The sequence below is a fragment of the Macaca mulatta genome, chromosome 17 (assembly GCF_049350105.2).
Source record: "Macaca mulatta isolate MMU2019108-1 chromosome 17, T2T-MMU8v2.0, whole genome shotgun sequence".
Lineage (NCBI taxonomy): Eukaryota > Metazoa > Chordata > Mammalia > Primates > Cercopithecidae > Macaca > Macaca mulatta.
Genome location: NC_133422.1, coordinates 17,574,309 through 17,595,947, shown reverse-complemented (window position 1 = coordinate 17,595,947; position 21,639 = coordinate 17,574,309). Strand labels below are relative to the sequence as shown.

The 21,639-nt window shown below is 33.8% G+C and overlaps 1 long non-coding RNA gene and 1 pseudogene across 2 annotated transcripts in view; one reads left to right on the top strand and one right to left on the bottom strand.

The window, feature by feature from the left end:
- LOC144336126 (uncharacterized) overlaps positions 1–21,639 on the bottom strand; it is a 105,647-nt gene that overhangs the window by 39,098 nt on the left and 44,910 nt on the right. The window lies entirely within an intron of this gene.
- On the top strand, positions 11,980–13,750 carry LOC697045 (60 kDa heat shock protein, mitochondrial pseudogene; annotated as a pseudogene).

Below are 21,639 nucleotides of genomic sequence, written 5' to 3'. Positions count from 1 at the left end.
CATATACAGACACTTTACACTGTGTGGTAGTGGTAATAGTAATTGTTTCTACTAATTAGTAATTCTAATTCTTTAGTACCAGAATGGCTAAAATAAAAAAGATAATGCCAAGTACTAGCAAGTATGTAGCGCTCTCAGACACAAATAAGAGTGAATGGTAACCACTTTTCAAAATTGTTTAGCAATATCTAACATAGCCAAACTATGCATACTTAGTGTCTCAGCCACTCCTCTCATATATATATAATATATATATATTCCAATATACATTTGTACATATGATCATTAACAGACATGTACAAGGATGTTCATAGCAGTGTTAATAATAGCAAATGTTTCAAAACACTAAGATAAACATATCACTACCTATAAAAATGGATAACTCTCAAAATACAATTTCTAATGAAAATATGCAGGTATAAATGAGTATATATAGTACATAATTCTATTAATAAAAATACCATTAAGAGGTCAAATACATCTGTGGAGTGAGACGTCATAATAGTTATTACCTTTGTGAAGAAACAGTGACTGGGAAGTTGGATTTTTGAATATTGGTAATGATCTATTTCTTATATCAGTGCTGATCACTCAATTTATTTCAATTTGTGAAAATAAAGTTGAATACTTTTGATTTGTGTCCTTTGGATCTATGTATTCTAGTTCAATAAAACATTTAAATGATAAGATTAAAAAAAACTGAATTTAGGCTATTGTCACACATATCTGACCAAGAAAAAGTCATTTCAACCTCAAAGTAAATATATTAAGAATATTGTGCTACATCAAAAAGTTAGAGAGATCTCAAATGGACACTCTAACATCACAACTAAAAGAACTAGAGAACCAAGAGTATACAAACCCCAAAGTTAGCAGAAAAGAGGAAATCACCAAGATCAGAGTAGAACTGAAGGACATAGAGACATGAAAAACCCTTCAAAAAAAATAAATGAATCCAGGAGTGGGCTTTTGAAAAATATAATAAAATAGATAGACCACTAGCTAGACTAATAAAGAAGTAAAAAGAGGAGAATTAAATAGACACAATAAAAAAATGATAAAGGGGATATCACCGCTGACCCCACAGAAATACAAACAACCATCAGAGAGTACTATAAACAACCTTATGCAAATAAACTAGAAAATCTAGAAGAAATGGACAAATTCCTGGACACATATAGTCTCCCAAGGCTGAATCAGGAAGACGTCAAATCCCTGAATAGACAAATAACAAGTTCTGAAATTGAGGCACTAATTGTTGGTGGGAAAGTAAATTGAGGCACTAATTGTTGGTGGGAAAGTAAATTAGTTCAACCATTGTGGAAGACAGTGTGGCGATTTCTCAAAGATGGTAGAATAAGAAATACCATTTGACCCAGCAATCCCATTTCTGGGTATAAAGCCAAAGAAATATATATTGTTCTGTTATAAATATGCATGCCCATTCATGTATGTTAATTGCAGCACTATTCATCATAGCAAAAATATGGAATCAACCCAAATGCCCATTAATGATAGACTGGATAAAGAAAATGTGTTCCATATATACCATGGAATACTATGCAGCCATAAAATGGAATGAGATTATGTCCTTTTCAGGGACATGGAAGGAGCCAGAGGCCATTATACTTAGCAAACTAATGTATAGTTTTCTGAAACAGAAAAGCAAATAATGCATGTTCTCACTTGTAAGTGGGAGCTGAATAATGAGAACACACGGACACAGCGAGGGGAACAATACACCCTGGGACCTGTCGTGGGGGTTGGTGGGGAGAGACAGCATCAGGATAAATGGCTATTGCATATGGGAATTAATACCTAGATTGGGTTGACAGGTGCAACAAACCACCATGGCACACATTTACCTATGTAACAAATGTGCACGTCCTTCACATGTATCCCAGAACTTAAAATGAAATGAAATTAAATTTTTATAAAAGAATATTGTGCTAACAAATACAGGTGATTCAGTCTTAGTTAAAAAAATTCAAACATGACATATATCTACAAAGTGTGATTATGTATGCACATGTTCTAAATTTGGGCACAGACTTCATATTTAATAATGAGGCTTTTTGTCCTAAATGTGTACATATAATGAATAATAACTTACTCATTTATTTCCCTGTATAAGAGACAATCCTTTGCTCAATTGTCTTGTAAGAAGGCATGCATTTTTAAGTCTTTAGTGAAATGGCTGTAATTAGTAGTACCTTCACATCATCTTCTAGAGCAGAATGATATACTTTCAAGCAAAACTCATGCAGGCCACTTGGCTTCTGTGGTGACTCACAAACATAGGGAGTATGAATAAACTTTATGATTTTAAATATTTTAGTAGAGATGATATATTGTCCAATGCTTTCTATTATCCAGTTCTTAAAAATAATTTTAGGCACACTCGCAGTACACATTCTTTGATTTGTAAGAATATAAATAATGAATTATTTTAACAGCATAAAAGTAAGAGCAAGACAATTACCTCAGATGCTCAATTCTCTAGATTACATTTTTGGAGCACTCTCCGTATTGTCATTCAGCAGAGAAATCATCTTCCTTTCAGGCTCATTACCATGAGAATGAAATGTTAGGGCATTATTCAGAAAATATGAAGTTGCATTTGAAGGTTTTAAACATAGGTCAATGACATGATTAGAGCTGGAGAAAACTAGCTCGGCATTAGACTGTAGGTTGGATTAGAGAAGAAAAGTAGAAGATGGAAGGCCAGATAAGATATAATTAGTAAAGCCTAAGCAAGAAGTAAATATAACTCGGTGTAGGCTGTTGTCAGTAAAAATAGAAAGCAGAAGTAAAAATGAACAATAATGATACAATACAGTCAGCAAATATGAAAACTGATTGGATTTTGAAAATTAGGCAGAAAGATACATATGAGATTTTGTGTGTGAGGGTCTTCAATTTACTGTCATATGCCTTGTGTGGATCTGAAGTCTACTTAAATATTTCCATTCTTTTTTTTATAAGCTCACACAATAAACCACTTCATCCCTGTAAATCATCTAATATTTGATCATATTTCCCAATACCCGAGGCACCTCTATACTGAGCCTAAATCAGGGTATGAGAGAGGAAGGTGCCAGAAAGTTTTCTACTAAAGCAATGTTGGAGAGAGGGAGGAGATGAGAAAAAGAGAGAGAGAAGTTTGAAGGTGGGAAAGTTCAGTCACATTAACTGACAATTCCTGTTCTCTCCATTCTTCATGCCTATACTTACAGTGTCTCAGGGTACCAAGTACCAGGGAAGCAGGAGCTGCCACCAAAACTGGTCCTTGTGGTAAAGACGAGACCATTGACTATGTTGATCTGCAGCCTTTTCCCAGTCCTCTGGGCACTTAGAGGCAATATACAGAGCACAGGAGGAATGCTTGCTGGAAGCTGTGTTGAATGCATAAGGAATTATCCCTGTCCTCAAAACTCCTCTTTTCCTCCTTTTGACAAATTAAGATTTTGAGCTCTAGTAACATAATATAAATTATTTTTATATGGAATCTGATATTTGATGTTGAAAGGCACAAAAATGTATGATTCAGAGAATGGATCTTGTGAGATTCAAAATCAGAATGTGTGCCTGTGATAAGTAACATATTAACCCAGGTGCCAGCCTGAAATATATTGTTAATTGAGCACTTGAATTGAAGAATTTTTTATGAATAAAACCAAAGTTAATTTTTATAATGATATATTTTCAGTAAAATAGTGACACTGAGGGAGTGAAGCCAGAGTTCCAGGGATTTGGGGGAAATTATACTCACTCTGCACCAAATGATATTTTTAAGAACATGTAAAATTCATGGCAGTAGTTTCATCGATAAGTATAATTTTTACATAAAGTTTTGGACAAAGGCTATACTCTAATAAGTCTGCAAAGAAGTGATTTGCTTAACACTCAAAGTACAATACCCTGTGCAGCACCGCACTTCTTAGAGAACATAAATCAATCGCTTTGGATTATAAGATCATTACGGTGTAGGGAGTTCTGAGTTGTCCTTAAGCCATTCAATACAAAGCAAATATTCAGTGTTTACATGATAGTTTCCTCATTTTCTTGTATCAGGTTCCTGACAGGAAGATTTATACACATGCACTGTTTGGCTTGTACATGTAAACGCAACAATTTCCTTATTTGCCTGTAGTTTGATTAGCCTTATGCCAGAAAAAGAAAAAATAAACAAATGAAACCTTATGATCCATTGGTACTAAGCTTGCTACTCATAGTCTAAATGTTGATAAAATTTGAACCTAATAAAAGTTTACAATTCTGTTTGTCAAAAATATCATAAACTGGAAGCTAGGAGAAAATATGAGTGTATATATGTGTATGCCTATGTCCAATAAAATTTTACCATGTAGAATATAAAGAGTTGCTAAAAATAGATAACACGATGTGAAGCAGTCCAGTAGAAAAGTAGGCCAAACACATGACAAAAGAAGGTAGGGAGGGAGATGAAGGAAAGGTGGTTAAATGGGTTAAAAAACACATTTAAATAGCAGGAATACATTTTAGTTTTTGATAGAATAGGGAAATTATAGCTAATAATAATCTATTGTATATTTCAAAATAACTAGAAGAGAATTATAATATTTCCAACACAAAGAGAAGATATATATTTGAGGTGACGGTTATCCCATTTACCCAGATTTGAGCATGATACATTGTGTACATGTTTCAAAATATCACATGTATCCCCAAAATATGTATAACTATTATTTATCATTAAAAAATAAAAAAAATACAGACACATGACAAAAGAGAAAGTAAGGTCAATTAGCGTATGAAAAACTGCCAAAAATCAGTGTTAATCTAAGAAATATAAATTAAAATAACCAGAAAGAATTTTATACATTCCAAGTTTTCAAAATTAAGAAGTCAAATAATACAACCATGGTCTCCTTTATTTCTTGTGAGAATGTCAATTGATTGTAACCATTTTTGGAAACAATCTAGCACAATCTCATAAAGCTAAATATTTGTATACCCCTTTACCCAGTAATTTCAGTAAAACTGTGACATTCATAGACCTATATCCAAACTCTTGCCTATGTCCACCATGTAGAATAGCATATTTTCATCAAAAAATTGTATTTACAAAACAAAACAAGAAAGCAAAACTAAAAGCAATTCAAATTCATGAAGTATGGTATATTAACACAATAAAACATTATACAACAGGGAAATTAGTTGCACAGAGCAACAGGAATAGATTTTGAAAGCATAACATCATTAAGTAAGATTTGGAAGCAGTCAGACCCACAAGACTATCTACAATATGCTATCTTTTATTCGCTAATTTAACAAGAGAAATTGATGAGTTCATGTCCTTTACAGGGACATGGATGAAGCTGGAAACCATCATTCTCAGCAAACTAACACAGGAACAGAAAACCAAACACCACATGTTCTCACTCATAAGTGGGAGTCGAACAATGAGAACACACGGACACGGGGAGGGGAATATCACACACTGGGGCCTGTTGGGGTAGGGGGCTTGGGGAGGGATAGCATTAGGAGAAATAACTAATGTAGATGGATTGATGGATGCAGCAAACCACCATGGCATGTGTATACCTATGTGACAAACCTGCACATTCTGCACATGTATCCCAGAACTTAGAGTATAATAATAAAAACTTATTATTTTAAAAAACATACACACACACACACACACACACACACACACACACACAAAATGGGATTTTAAAATTTCATTAAAAATAGAATTAAAGGATAAGAATAAAAATACAAACTTATTTCTTAACATAAGCTCCATCAAGTTCAAGATACTTTTGTAAGAGATAATACCAGCCATTCAGTCCATCCTTAAAGAACTTAGGGTCCTGGGACTTTAACCAGAACAGCTGATTTAACAACTTTCTTACATTATTATTTTTATATTATTAACTGAAGAAAAATTGGTGTGTCCTTTAAACATTTTTTTTAAGATTAGAGAACAAAAAGAAGTTAGAAGAAGCCAAATCAAGACTGGAAGGTGGATGGCTAATAATTTGCTGAAACTCACAAAATTGCCCTAGTTTAATGAGAGAAATGTGCAGAAAACTTGTTATGGGAGAGAAGGACTCTGTATTGCCTCTTTCCTGGGTGTTTTTGCTAAAGCTTTGGATAACTTTCTCAAAACATTATCATAATAAGCAGATGTTATTAGTCTTTGGCTCTCGAGGGAGTTAGCAAGCAAAATGCCCTGAGCATCCCAAAAATCTGTTGCCATGACATTTGCTCTTGACCAGTCTGCTTTTGTTTTGACTGGACCACTTTCACATCTTGGTGGCCATTGCTTTGATTGTTTCTTTGTCTTTAGGATCATACTGGTGAAGCCACGTTTTATCTCCTATTATAATTCTTTGAAGAAACGCTACAGGATCTTGATCCTGCTTGTTTAAACTTTTTATTGAAAGCTCTGCTCTTGTCTGCAGCCGATCTGGGTACAACAGTATTGGTACCTATCAAGTGGAAAGTTTGCTCAACTTTAATTTTTCATTAAGAGTTATGTAAGCTGAACCAATTGAGATGTCTATGGTGTGGGCTATTGTCTGTGCTGTTATTGTCTGGTCCTCTTCAATTAGCACATCAACAAGATGAACAACAAATTGATGTGGATGGTATGCTACTGCAAGGTTCATCTTCAACACTGTCTCATCACTTCTTAAAATGAGTTATTCATTTGTAAGATGCTGAAGATTGGGGGACATTGTCTCCATCAACTTTTCATAAAGCATCAATGAGTTTACCTCTCTTCTTCTCAATCTTCACTATAAAATTAATCTTTCTTCTTGCTTCAGTTTTAATAGAATTCATGTTGCTCTGATAGCTTTTTTCAAATTGATGTATTATTCTTACGTACCTCAAACTAGATGATTTTTAAGCATGTTACAACAAGTTAGTAGGAGTTTATTTTGATGCAAAAAATAAATTTATGCAAGTTTATTTATAATATACATTTTCATAAACTTTTTGAAGAACTCTCTTACATGATAAAATATATAAAATACATAGGGACATAAGGAGAAAGACAGTGAGCGGCAATAGGTAATGTAAGTTACTGATTATATTTTAGTTCATGGGCTGGAAAGTAGGTTAACAGTTGTTTATCATTATAGTTTGTCAATCATATTAATATTACTTATATCTATTTATATTTGTCCAATACACTAAAATTTGATAAAGCAAAGCTAGAGAAAAGTTTAAACAGCTATGTATAACAATTTTTAAAAATAGTGAGACAATATACACTTTCTTAATCAGATAGATTATTTTACATGTTTGAGAAAGAAGATACTTCCTGTTATTTTTCAGCAGGTCACCTTTTCCTTTGATTTTTTTCTTAAACAGTGGCCAACACGAAGGCTTTTATTGTAGAGATAAAGTTTAATACATATGACATAGTAGTTTGTTGATAATATGCTGTTATTAATAGTGTTAATAATGTGTTCTTAACACACTATCGATAGTCATTGTAAATATTATTAATAGTATGTAATTTAATAATATGTTGAAAAATAAGCAGTTTAATGTTTCTTAAGCAGAGTAAAATATAGTTGAATATTTTTCCTTGTATCTGACATAGAGTGTATGTGAGTGTGTATATTATCTCAGAGAATAGTGAGGCACATTTTTGTCAGGGTAAAGCCTGTGTTTACATGTAGATTTTTATAAAACCAATGAATACAGTTTGAAATGTCAAAATTGAAAGGTATCTATAGTCATTTAGATTTTCAGACTTTTTTAATCGTCTCTTAAAAGATTAACAAAATTTATATTTTGTACATCCCAATAAGGCTTGAAAATGAATATTTTTTCTGTGACACTGTTGGTTTCTTCATCATGTTTCCATACCATTTGCAAATGTATTGGTTTTCTTGTGAAATTTTAGTTGTCACTTTTATGTAGGAAATCTTCACTATTTCCAAAACAGCCAAGCTTTTTAAAGAGATGTGCCTTAGATACACCATAACTTTAATGAATTAAAGACTATTACTTTGCCAGTTTTAAATAAAGATTAACAGTTCTGCTAAAAAAGATGTGAATCCCGGAAGAGCCAGTCCTTCAAGAAGGATCCTGAGTGGCTAACTGAGCCTAAATTCAAAATAGAGCCAAGCACCCAGATGCTGACTATAGGGGTCACATACATATTCTGCATTCCTGGAAAACCCAGACACTCCTATAATTCTGGGACTTTCATAACTGTGTGTAGCTGTTCAGGTTAAAACCCCATTTTGCTTCCTGGACCTAACCAGTAGACTGTGAGCTGCATCAGTCAGTAAGAATTAACAAGTTTGCATGCCTCATTTGCATAAGCAGACCAGAGTAGGAACCTGAATGGGGATGCCAGTTATACCTGATGTAAATGACAAGTTGATGGGTGCTGACGAGTTGATGGTTGCACCACACCAACATGGCACAAGTATACATATGTAACAAACCTGCACGTTATGCACATGTACCCTAGAACTCAAAGTATAATAATAAAAATAAAAAAATAAATAAATAATAAAAAAAAAAAGAAAAAAGAGCTATCTCTGTTGTCTTCAAACACACCTTTGCTTTGTAAGGAAGGCAGAATCTCCCCTGTTTGCAAACCGCTCACTGGAATCGTCTCCTTTCTTTTTTTAAAAAGAAAATTCTTTTCAGTGGATTTGTTAACAAGTGGTTTAAAAGTTCTATCTGTGGCTAATGGAGCTAATAACATGATTAAAAAAGAACAAGTTCAGCAGCATACAAAAGCTTTTAAATGACCCATATTACAAGACAAGTATTAGAGTATTTAGATATGAAAGAGAGCTTAGAGGCAATCTCCAAGTAATCCATTCAAGTAACAGATTCTGTATGCAATATCAGGCAAAGTTATCCATTTGCCAAACTAAAGTAATGTCTTTTATCCAGTTTACACACATCTTTTTCTTAAATGTAGTAATGTATGAACCAAGTAATTAAAATTAAATTTGTATTTATAATGTTCACATTAAATATGGCTTCAAATTTATTATTATTCACCATAAGACAAAATTCAAATATAGTAGAAGATGTAGCTAAATTGCACTTACATCTTTTGTTTGGAATTACTCTGCTGCAAGGCAAGTAGTTAGTAGTTATAAATAATAAATATTTTTGTAAGTCACCAGAATAAGCTTTGTTTCTATACTGCCAAGCGGATGTTAGTGATTTTTATCTTGTTTTCTTCATGTTTCTATGTTTCATATGTTTTCATATGTTCATGGTACATTATCAAGGATAATAGGAAACATCTCCCTGGTTAAAAACAAAACAAAGTATGTCTTAGAAACAGCCAGAAGGTGGGTTCGGTACACTAGTTAGACACACTCGCAAATATGTAAATAGAATTGCCTGACAAAATTATATTGAAAATGAGACCAAATGTTGAACATGACACTCAATTAACTGACATTAATAATTCATATTTGATCCTATGACGCAGTAAATCTTAAATAGTGCCAAGCACATACTAAAGCCAAAACTTATTAGATAACTAAATAACTAAGTATCTCTTCTTAATATTATTTTTGCACTTTTGCTTTTGAAAGTTGAGGAAAGTTTGATTTGGAACTCTGAGGAAGAAAAAGAAGGTACCTTTAAATAAGAACATAATTAAAGAAGAATGCTCCTAAATCAAACTTAGCAAATTTGCATAGTGAGCCAAGTAAACCTGCAGATGGAGTATTTTAGGCATACCTTATTATGCACGAAACTAGCAATTCCAAATTCCATAAGTCTATGCTATTGTCATAAAGTATTTATAATCCATTATTACAATCTCAAAATCACTTTCCATGACAGATTCTCAAATCCTGTAATTCCCACTTCTTGGAATCAAACAGAAAAAACAAAACACAGAAAGCAAGTGTGAGAGTGTGTGTGTGTGTGTGTGTGTATACAATTGAAGTAAACTAAGTATCCATCAGAGGAGAAATTTTTTTAGTAATTTATGTTAAATTTATAGTAGAGTAAAACACATATTAAAAATAGCTATGTAATGTAACACGTGTTACCTGACAAATTGTCTGTGATGCATTCAGGGAAAACACAGTATTTCAATTAATCCAATAAAAATGATTGAATAAAAAGAATGTGTCTGTATCTGTGTGTGTGCATATGTGAGTACACACATGCACATGTGTGTGACAGAAGAGACAAAGGAGAGAAAATAAATATTATATTTGAAAAGCAGTATAAAATATTAATGTCCCAAAATTCTGTGGAAAAATCAGTCTTATTTTTTGGTTCCAAAATAGTCATATGTAGAATGTCCGATGATTTAATTTGGAAGAGTATTAAAAATAATATTTTGTAATATTTTCCCCTTTAAGTTCTAATTGTAAAGATGCTCTGCTAAGTATTCAGCAAAACAGGTTTAAACAATGTAATCTGTACTCCTCTAGTTGCACAGAATTTGAAATTCACAATGCTCCAGAGCTGATTAATTACATATAAATTGTATTTTTCTTTGTGTGTAACTCAACAGATAATTAGACTTAATTGTCTTGTGAATGAATAGGATTTGCATGTCAGAGAATAGAAGTTGCTATTATATAAAATTAAGAGTTTAAAAAGGTTGCAAAATAATTTTAAAACAATATTTGACTTATAAAGAGTCCTAATGTGCCAGAAAATTTTGTCCACATTTAATAATAATACACAGCTGCTCTTTAATTTGATTTCTTTCAAATGCTCTTTTGCTGGAAAAAGAGAAATCTACATAATGTAAATGCATTCACTTAACTTCTCTCTCCCACCCCTCTGCCCAGAAATAGCTTTGTGTATTGACTGTATATAATCAATTTTATCAATATTTTGTCTTCTAATTTTTTAGTTTACTAAAATTATCTATGTCCTTTAGGCTATTCATGCTTCTAATATCTTCTAATATTTTCTAGATCTGTAGACAGGCTTTCTTTAGATGTTTTAAGATTTTGTGACACTTTACAGTCAATTTCAGATACGTTGGGTCTCTTCCATTCATGCAATATTACGGATTAATTTTTCTGCTTCAGAGCAGTACTGTGAACTAACCGCTATTTATCCTTGAAGTGCTCACCTTCAGCTCACCTTTAACTTTAGCTGCTAATTTGGTAGTGGGTGATGAGGGTGAAGTAGAAGGGAAAGTAATTATTTTCACCTGTAAAAAAAAAGGTAAACACCTAATATACTTTGGACCTTGAATTAAACTGTTAAACCTGATTTGGAAAGAGGAAGCAACTTCATTATACAATTAATATTTTCCCTCAAATTGCCAGTTATTATAGCAAATGCATCTTTCCCATTGAAGCTTTTCACATGCAAGATTGAACAGGGTAATAACTGTCCTATTATCCCATTGTCTTTATAAAATATATGCAGCCTGCTACCTAGGAAACTTGAGTGTAGGAGGAGCTGTTCTGAGAGACTGCACATGGCTCCAGTTGCCAAGGAAACTCATGCCTTTTTTCCCTGTAAATGCACACAGCAGCTTCCTTATTAGGATTGGGTTAACATTCTTCTTAAAGGAAAAGCTAAGTGGAGAAGGTATGCATACAATGTGAATTGTAAACTCTATATAAGCTGTGGTGAATTGTTTTTCGCAAGTAAGCTTCAATGATAAAAGTAAAATTGTGTGTATTATCACTTATTGTTTTATCTGACATAATTGAAAATATTAGAAAATGAAAAAACTTGATGTTAAATGAAAAATAGGCAATTTGCTTATAAAGAAAAAATAGATTTTTAAATAAATGACATATACTGACAATGTATGGCATGTATCCAAATGTAAATGAGATTTTAATTTGCACTTTTAGAATGACTCTGCATAAAAAATCTTTTCCTAAAATACTTTCATATCTAGCTATTATAATTAATTACCTAAATTAATCCTCTTTCTTTAGCTCACTCTGTTATTATTGTGCTAAAAATCACCTATTTCTCCTCACTCACCACCACCGCTCTGCAGAAATGCTTCGATAACTCCCAGTCTTTCACTAGATGAGAACTGTGTCCAGGGTACTGGCTCCTCATCTCACTTGGGTTTATGCTAAAGATGTAAAATGTGGTATAGATGTCCAAGCCTTAATCCTTCAAGGTGCAGACCTTTTAGCCAATGCTGTAGCCATTACAATGGGGAAAAGCAGTGATTATTGAACAGAACTGTGGAAGTCCCAAAGTAACAAAAGATGGTGTGACTGTTGAAACATCTATTGACTTAAAGGATAAATATAAAAATATTGGGGTTAAACTTGTTCAAGATGTTGCCAATAACACAGGTGAAGAGGCTGGGGATGATACTATCACTGTACTGTTCTGGCATGCTCTATTGCCAAGGAAGGCTTCAAGAAGATTAGTAAAGGTGCTAACCTATTGGAAATGGGGAGAGGTGTGATGTTAGCTGTTTATGCTCTAATTGCTGAACTTGAACAGCAGTCTAAACCTGTGACCACCTGTGAAGAAAATGCTCAGATTGCTACAATTTCTACAAATGGAGACAGACCGTAGAAACGTTGCCATCACTGTAAAGGATGGAAAAAACACTGAATGATGAATTAGACATTATTGAAGGCATGAAGTTTGATTGAGGATATAGTTCTCCATACTTTATGAATATACCAGAAGGCTAGAAATGTGAATTCCAGGATGCCTATGTTCTAATGAGTGAATAGAAAATTTCTAACATCCAGTCCGTTGTACCTGCTCTTGAAGTTGCCAATGCACACAACTTTGGTCATAATTGTTGAAGATATTGATGGAGATGCTCTAAGTACGTTCGTCTTGAATAGGCTAAAAGTTGGTCTTCACATTATAGCAGTCAAAGCTCCAGGGTTTGATGAACAATTGAAAGAACCAGCTTAAAGATATGGTTATTGCTACTGGTGGTGCAGTGTTTGGAGAAGAAGGCTTGACCCTAAATCTTGAAGATGTGCAGCCTCGTGACTTAGGTAAAGTTTGACAGGTCATTGTAACTAAAGATTATGCTATGCTCTTAAAAGGAAAAGGTGACAGGGAGAAAATTGAAAAAACATATTCAAGAAATCATGGAGCAGTTAGATGTAACAATTAGTGAATATGAAAAGGAAAAACTGATAGAATGGCTGGGAAACTTTTCAGATGGAGTAGCCGTGCTGAAGTTTGGTGGGACAAGTGATGTCAAATGAATGAAAAGAAAGACAGAGTTACAGATCCCTTAATGCTACAACAGCTGCTGTTGAAGAAGGCATTATTCTGGGAAGGAGCTGTGCCCTGCCTCAATAAATTCCAGCCTAGTACTCATTGACTCCAGTTAGTGAAGATAAAAACATTGGTATAGAAATTAAAAGAATATTCGAAATTGCTGCAATGTCAATTGCTAAAAATGCAGGTATTGAAGGACCTTTTATAGTCGAGAAAATTATGCAAAGTTCTACAGAAATTGGTTATGATGCTATGGTCAGAGATTTTGTGAATACGGTGGGAAAAGGAATCACTGACCCAACAAAGTTTGTGAAAACTGCTTTATTGGATGCTTTTGGGTGGCCTCTCTGTTAACTACAGCAGAAATTTTAGTCACAAAAATTCCTAAAGAAGAGAAGTACCCTGGAATGGGTGCAATGTGTAGAATGAGCGGTGGTATGAGAGGTGGCATGTTCTAATTCCTAGAATAGTGCTTTACCTATATTAATGAACTGTGACAGGAAGCTTAAGGCAGTTTTCCTCACCAATAGCTTCAGAGAAGTCAGTTGGAGAAAATGACTGAAGAAAAGGCTGGCTGATATTTAAGAAATCATTATAACCATTAGTTACTGGTTTTAGTTGACAAAATACATAATGGCTTACTGCAATCATTGTCCAAACCTACAGATAATTTATTTTGTATTTTTGAATAAAAGACCTTTGTACATTCCTAATATTGGTGCAAAGTCATGTACCAATATACTGCTTTCAACTTAGATCCCTGAGGCATTACTACTATTTTGTTAAAATTGTAGTGTTTGCCATCACCAGATGAGAAGTTAAGCAGCCTTTCTGTGGAGAATGAGAATAATTGTGTACAGAGTAGAGAAATATCCAATTATGTGGCAACTTTTGTATAATAAAAACTATTTTAAAGTTAAAAAAATCACCTATTTCATATTCAAACAGTCTATTTTAGTGCTTCTGAAATTAAAATTCTCTAAAGTATAAAATCTCAAATTATATCTTCTAAATATTACCCCAGTATGATCTGTTACCACTTGTAGTTATTTATTAAGTCCATCATTTATCAACTATGTAAAACAACTTTAGGTAAAATCTAATAATTTTTTCCAAAAGAGCCTTAAAAAATCATGTACCATGGAAAGAAAAAGGAAGTGAGAATATTTCCAGGCAAGATGGCTATTTCTTAGAAATTTGAGCTGTATCTTCTATGTTAATAACAATGTTAAAATTCATATGGAACAAAAAAGACTCCCAGTAGCCAAAGCAATCTTGAGCAAAAAGAAGAAGCTAGAGGCATCACACTACCCGACTGCAAAGTATACTACAAAACTATAATAACTAAATCAGGCTGGTGCTGCCATAAAAACAGACTCATAGACCAATGAAATAGAATAGAGCCCAGAAATAAATCCACATATTTACAGCCAACTGATTTTTTTAAATAAATATGCCAAGGACACACATTGGGGAAAATATTGTCTCTTCAATAAATAGTGCTGTGAAACTGGATATCTATAGGCAGAAGAATGAAACCAGAACCTAATTGCTCACCTTATATAAAAATCAACTCCAAATGAATTAAATACTTAAATATAAGAACCAAAACTATAAGATTACTAGAAAAAGACACAGGGGAAGTGCTTCATGACAAAAATTTTGGTAAAAACTTTTTGGATGAGACCTCAAAAGCATAAGCAACACAAGCAAAAATAGACAAATGTGATTATATCAAACTAAAAAGCTTCTGCAGAGCAAAGAAAAATATTCTAAGAGTGAAGAGACAACCTACAGAATGGGAGAAAATATTTGCAAATGAATCATCCAAATAGGAGTTAATATATACAATATATAAGGAACTGAAACAACCCAATACCAAAAAAATAAAAGTAATTTTATTTAAATATGGGTAAAAGGCCTGAATAGACATTTCTCCAAAAAAGACATACAAATAGCTAGTGGGCATATGACAAAAAGCTCAACATCACTAATCATCAGGGAGAGGCAAATCAAAACCACAATGCAATATTACCTTACTTCAATTTAGAATGGCTATTATCAAAAAGACAAAAAATAAAATGCTTATGAGGATATGGAGAAAAGAAGACTCATATATAATGTTTGTGGAAATGTAAATGTAATAAGGCCATTATGGAAAAAAGCATAGAAGTTTCTCAAAAAAATAAAAATAGAACTGCCATATGATCCAGCAATTCCACTACTGAGTATATAGCCAAAGGAATTGAAATCAATGTGTCAAAAAGATATCTGTACTCTTATGTTTATTGCAGCACTATTCCTAATAACACTATGTAGGGAAAAGCAACCCTCAAAGTAGATGGGCACCATCACAGAAACTGAGGAAAGGCATCTATGTTGAACTATCTGCTAGAACTAGGATACACTCTTTCTCTCTTGTCCTTGAACAACAACTCGAAGTTTCCTGGCCTTCGGACTCCAGGACTTACACACACCAGCTTATTCTCAGGCCTTTGGCCTCAAACTGAGGGTTAACCATCAGCTTTTCTGGTTCTGAGGCCTTCAGACTTGGACTGATCCACACTACTCAGGAGGTTGACGCAGGAGAATCGCTTGAACCTGGGAGGCGGAGATTGCAGTGAGCCAAGATTGCGCCACTGCTCTCCAGCCTGGGTGACAGAATGAGACTCCATCCCAATAAAATAAAATTAAATTAAATTAAAATAAAATAGCTTAATAACTAATCAGTAAAATCCAAATTGCAACATGGTAATTTTTATTTTTTGTCACATTAGCAATAGTTTAAAAATTGATCATTGTCAATGCTTATTGGGAAAATGTACTCTCTACTATAAATAGGATTAAAATTGGTATAATTGATTGGAAATAAAATTTGATGGTATTTATTACAATTAAAAATGTGTGTATGCTTTGAGGAATTTACTTTCGGTTTCTCGATATTTGAACGGGCTTCCTCACTGTGGGGAACCCAGAGTCTCAACTCCCGCAGAGAAGTACCAGTGAAGCAGCTGTCCCTTCTTAAAATTCAAGAACAGTATGATTGAGACTTAGCCAGTTTGAAACTCCTACCCAGGAATTTGAACGCTGAGAGAACTGACACAACATGTAAGGATGGTGAGAGGTCATTTGTGGTGGCAGTAATGGGATAAAAAGTCCAGTGCTATCGCCACGATTGTTCATTGTCATTTAGCCCTAATGTTCATAACATTTTATGTTCAGCATGATAATGAAAAGCATATCATTTAAGTCTCGAAAGATGCACACACCTGTGATGGGACATTAGCTGTTCCTTGCCTTTTCTAATTTTCTGACTTTTCTGTGCTTGGTTCTTTAAAATTCCTGATAATGCTCTGAAGCACATAGTAACCTTCTGATAAAGCATTTTTCCAGTGCAGTTAGCTAAATTGGTGTCTGTTATTGGTAAAAAAATTTATGAATAGGGCAATGCACCTTCCTGTGGACCAGAAATCTTACATCTACTAATCTAGTATATCAAGAAACTTCAGCAAGTGTGCAAAAACCTAAGTACTAGGAAATTCAATACTGTATTGCTTATAATCAAGATAATATGAGACAGTCTCCATAGGGTAACTGCAAGACATAATAGATGACAGCATCTTTATACAATGAAATGTTATACAAATATTAGAGATACATTCATTTATGTATATATATAATTTGTGATATTAAAAAGTTGCAAATGAGAGTGCACATGACCTAATTTTATTTTTAAAAGACAGAAAAAATCTACACATGTTGACATGTGTATGACTGTTTAGAAAAAAGTGATGTATATGGATATTTAAGAAAAAGGCATAGGAAGATATCACTGATGTACTAATTTATTAAAAGTGACTATTTTCTTCACCTATATATGAAAAAATAGCAGTGCTTTTAAAAATGAGAATGTGATTTTATGTTTAGGAAAAATAAGAATGAGCAATCAATACTAGTGTTTTTCATTCTGTACCGATTAGGCCAATATGTTTCTGTTCTAAGTAAAATATTCTAAGAAGGCTGTAGCTAAATTAAAGCACAAGACAACTAGATGTTGAAGGGTGTAGAACCATGCCATATAAAAAAAGAGGCAACGTAATCATAACCATTTAACTGAAAACATGAAAGTATATAAAATTTTATGGGTATTTTTCCTCCAAATATTTGAAACTGACATTATGTACATGACATAATACACATTTGTTGTAGTAACCACTTTGATGTACCACACAGACCATACTTCAAGAATGAAAGATGTATTCCCCCAGTTGCTGAGAGAGCTGCAGGCAAACAGTCTTTAGCTGTCAGCAATTTGAAAATTGTCTCAATGGAGAAAACCACCTACCCCAAGATAAACTTCTTTCCCAAACAGCCCACATTTACTAACCAACTAATCATCACTGGTGCAGAGGGAAGCTCTGTCTATTTTATGGAGATTTTCCTAACAAGAATCTAGGAAAATCATCATTCCACAATTTTCACTACAATTGTTTATGATATACAAATGCGATCCCCAACCCTTTTGGCACCAGGGACCAGTTTCATGGAATACAACTTTCCATGGACCCAGGGGATGGGTGAATGATTTTGGGATGATTCAAGCATATTACATTTGTTGGGCACTTTATTTCTATTATTACTATATTATAATATATAATGAGATAATTATACAATTCACCATAATGTCGAATCAATGGAAGCCCTGAGCTCGTTTTTCTGCAACTAGATGGTCCTATCTGGAGATGATGGGAGACAGTGACACATCGTCAGGCATTAGATTCTCATAAGGGGTGTGCAGCGTAAATCCCTCACATGCAGAGGTCACAGTAACATTCACACTCCTCTGAGAATGTAATACCACCACAGATCTGACAAGAGGCGGAGCTCAGGCAGTAATGTGAACAATGCAGAGCTGTCACATACAGACAGAGCTCTGCTTGCTCACTCACCTGCTGCTCATCTCCTAATGTGCGACCCAGTTTCCAACAGGCCATGGACCATGTATATTTGATAGCGAATATTGGGGATGCCAGATATGTACCATCTGAAACTATATTACTAGGAATATCTTCATTTTAGTTACTGAAATATGTGTCCTACTTGCTTTTATGCCGCTCATACACCTAATTATCTAAACATAGATACCCCCAAAGTATTTATGGAATAGACTAAAAGAAACTAAGAAAAGTTTAGAAAAAAAAAAAAACAATTTTATAACAAAAAAGAAACACAATGAGTGTTGAAGAAAATTAGTTTAGTTATAAATTTTCACAAAATCAAAAAGAATGGATTTACATGAGTAATTGACACACAGGTGTTTATGTTGTTACTTGTAGCAAAACATTTTTTTCTAAAAGTCTGTGTCTACTCTTTGAGAGGTTAGTTTAAATTGTTGATAGTTTTTTGAAGGTTTCTTTTCATTTCTCATAGCTCATACACAGATATCTTTTTTTCACTTTACTGTTGTTAAACTTTTATTCACTTACTAAGAAGTATGGAATAGTAATTCTAACGAGCCCCCAAACTGAATTTCCAAGTACGGAATGGAAGACACCTCGTTTAACAACATAAACAACCCTTTTGTAAATTAGTAATAGTCTCCTACTCTGGGAGATACAATTCTAAAATGTACCATTCCCCACCCCACAAGGTCCCCACTGCTTGACACAAATACCTTGTGTAATCATCTACTCTTGAATGTGAGTGACGCCATGTGTGTGATGAGACATCACTCCAGGGATGAAGTTACTACTCATCTGACTTGGAGGTAGTCATAATGGAGACCTAATCTTATCTAACTTAGATCTTCTGATACCCTTCAAGTTGTTGGCAGAATTTTCTTCCTGCTATTTATGGGATTAATGGTAACTGATCATGATGGGTCTCTCTTAGCTTCTGGAGTGTCTGAGATTCTCTGTTACATAGCACTATCCACAACATGGCAACTTTCATTTTTTAATACCAGAAGGAAAGCATTCTTCTGGTACTTCACCTTTTTGTAAAGGGCTCTTCCTCTCTTCCTTCCTTCCTTCCTTCCTTCCCTCCCTCCCTTCTTTCCTTCCTTCCTTCCTTCCCTCCTTTCCTTCTTTCCTTCCCTCCCTCGCTTCCCCTTCCTTCCTTCCCTCCCTTCCTCTTTCTTTCCTTCCTTTTCTTCCTTCCTTCCTTCTTTCCTTCCTTCCCTCCCTCCTTCCCTCCCTCCTTCCTTCCATCCTCCCTCCCTTCCTGCCTTCCTTCTTCCCTTCCTTCCATCCCACTCTATCTCTTTTTTCTATTTCTTTTGGCTAAGCACATTTGGCACATTATACAGCATATGAGCTCATCAAATTTTCTTCAATTATATATGCTATATATTTCTAGGTAATTTATTTTAAACTTTAAAAAAATTTTAAATTATTTTAGACTTGCACAAAGTTGCAAAAATAGTCCAATGAGCCCCAATTTACCATTCATCCAGTTTCTTTCAATGACACATGGTCTCTTACATGCCAGATATTATCAATCAAGTAATTTTTTAATTTTATGTTTATAAAGTTTATGATAGGTAAATAAATAGGTAGGTAGATAGATATGAACATGACACAAAATGCTGCATAATTCTAAAGAAATTTTCAATGTTACCCCTTTATAAACATGACATTCTCCCCGACCTAAAGCCCTGACAACCTCTGGCCTATTCTCTATTACTGTCAATTGAACATTTTGGAATGCTATATAAATAGAATCTTACTGATATGGTTTGGCTCTGTGTACCCACCCAAATCTCATGTAGAATTATCATCCCCACATGTTGGGGAAGAGAGCTGATGGGAGATGATTGGATAATGAGGGCAGTTTCTAATGGTTTAGCACCATCCCCCCACCCCACCCGTGTTATCTCATGATAGAGTTCTCGCGAGATATGGTTGTTTAAAAGTGTGTAGCCCCTCCCCATTTGCTCTTGATCTCTCCTGCAGCCTTGTGAAAAAGGGTGCTTGCTTCCCCTTCGCCGTCTGCCATGACTGTAAGCTTCCTGAGACTTCCCTAGACATGCAGAACTGTAAGTCAATTAACTCTCTTTCCTTTATAAATTACAGTTTCAGGTAGTTCTTTATAGAAAGTGGAAATGGACTAACACTTATAGTATGTAACTTTTAAGGTTGGGTTTTTTTTTATATTGCCATTTAAAAAAATTTAGTCATTCTAATAACTGTGTAGTCTTATCCTATTGTGGCTTTAATTTGCATTTCCTTAATGCCTAAGAATGTTGAATATGTTTTTATGTAGTTATTTCCATCTGTATACCTTCTTTAGTAAGGTGTTCTATTTTCTAGAAGATTATTTATTTTCTTATTTTGAGTTCTACAGCTTATATAATATTGATCAATTCCTCAGCATACACAAACTAAACTCACCCAAGATGAAATAGGCAATATAAATACAGCTACAACTATTGAATTCATGGTCAAATATAATTCATGACCAAAGAAATTGAATTCCTGGTTTAGAACCTTCTGAAAAAACTGTCTTTAGATCTAGATGATTTCATGTGTGAATCCTGCCAGAAATAATATTTGTTCTACACAATCTCTTCTAAAAAACAGAAGAGGAGAAAACACTTTCCAATTCATTTATGGGACCAGTTCACCTTTATATCAAAACCAAAGTCAGTACCAAAATAAGCACAAGACCTTCATGAACATCTATGAGAAACAGGCCATTGATGAGAATCAGACACCAAATCTATCTGTGCCTTGATCTTGGACTTCTCAGCTTCCAGAAATTTAAGAAATGCATTTGGTTTTATATAAATGATCCAGTCTTCTTATTTTATTATAGTAGCAGAAATGGAATAAGACAATAATTACATTTTAAATTTGTCACACTGTCATGGGTTTTGTCATATTTTTTATCTTTTTACTCATTAGCACCATAGTTTAAGTCTTAGAAAATATTAATAACAGCAGCTTTAGGAATTTTATTTTTCTTCTGCTAATTCTAATACTTGAGTGATCTAAGGTTTGATTACAGTAGTCCTCCCTTATTAGCAGAGGATAGGTTCCAAGACCTCCAGTGGATAACTGAAACCATGGATACTATCAAACCATATATACACTATGGTTTTTTCTAAATATGCATACCTATAAACAAGTTAAATTTATAAATTAGGAAACAGAAGTTAACAAAAATAACTAAGAATAAAATAGAATGATTATAAACATATATTGTAATCAAAGTTATATGAATATGGTCCCTCTCTTTTCTCTCAAAATATCTTATTGTACTGTAACTGAAACTGCAGAAATCAAAACTGTGGATAAAGGAGGACTACTCTACTATATGCTGCTATTTCTTTCAACCATGGATTACATGTTCAATTTTTTTTGCCCATTTAATCATTGTGTATTATAAGCTGAACACTGTGTGTGATAATTGTAGGAAGTCTAGTTAATGTAAAATTCCTTTAAAGAGTGC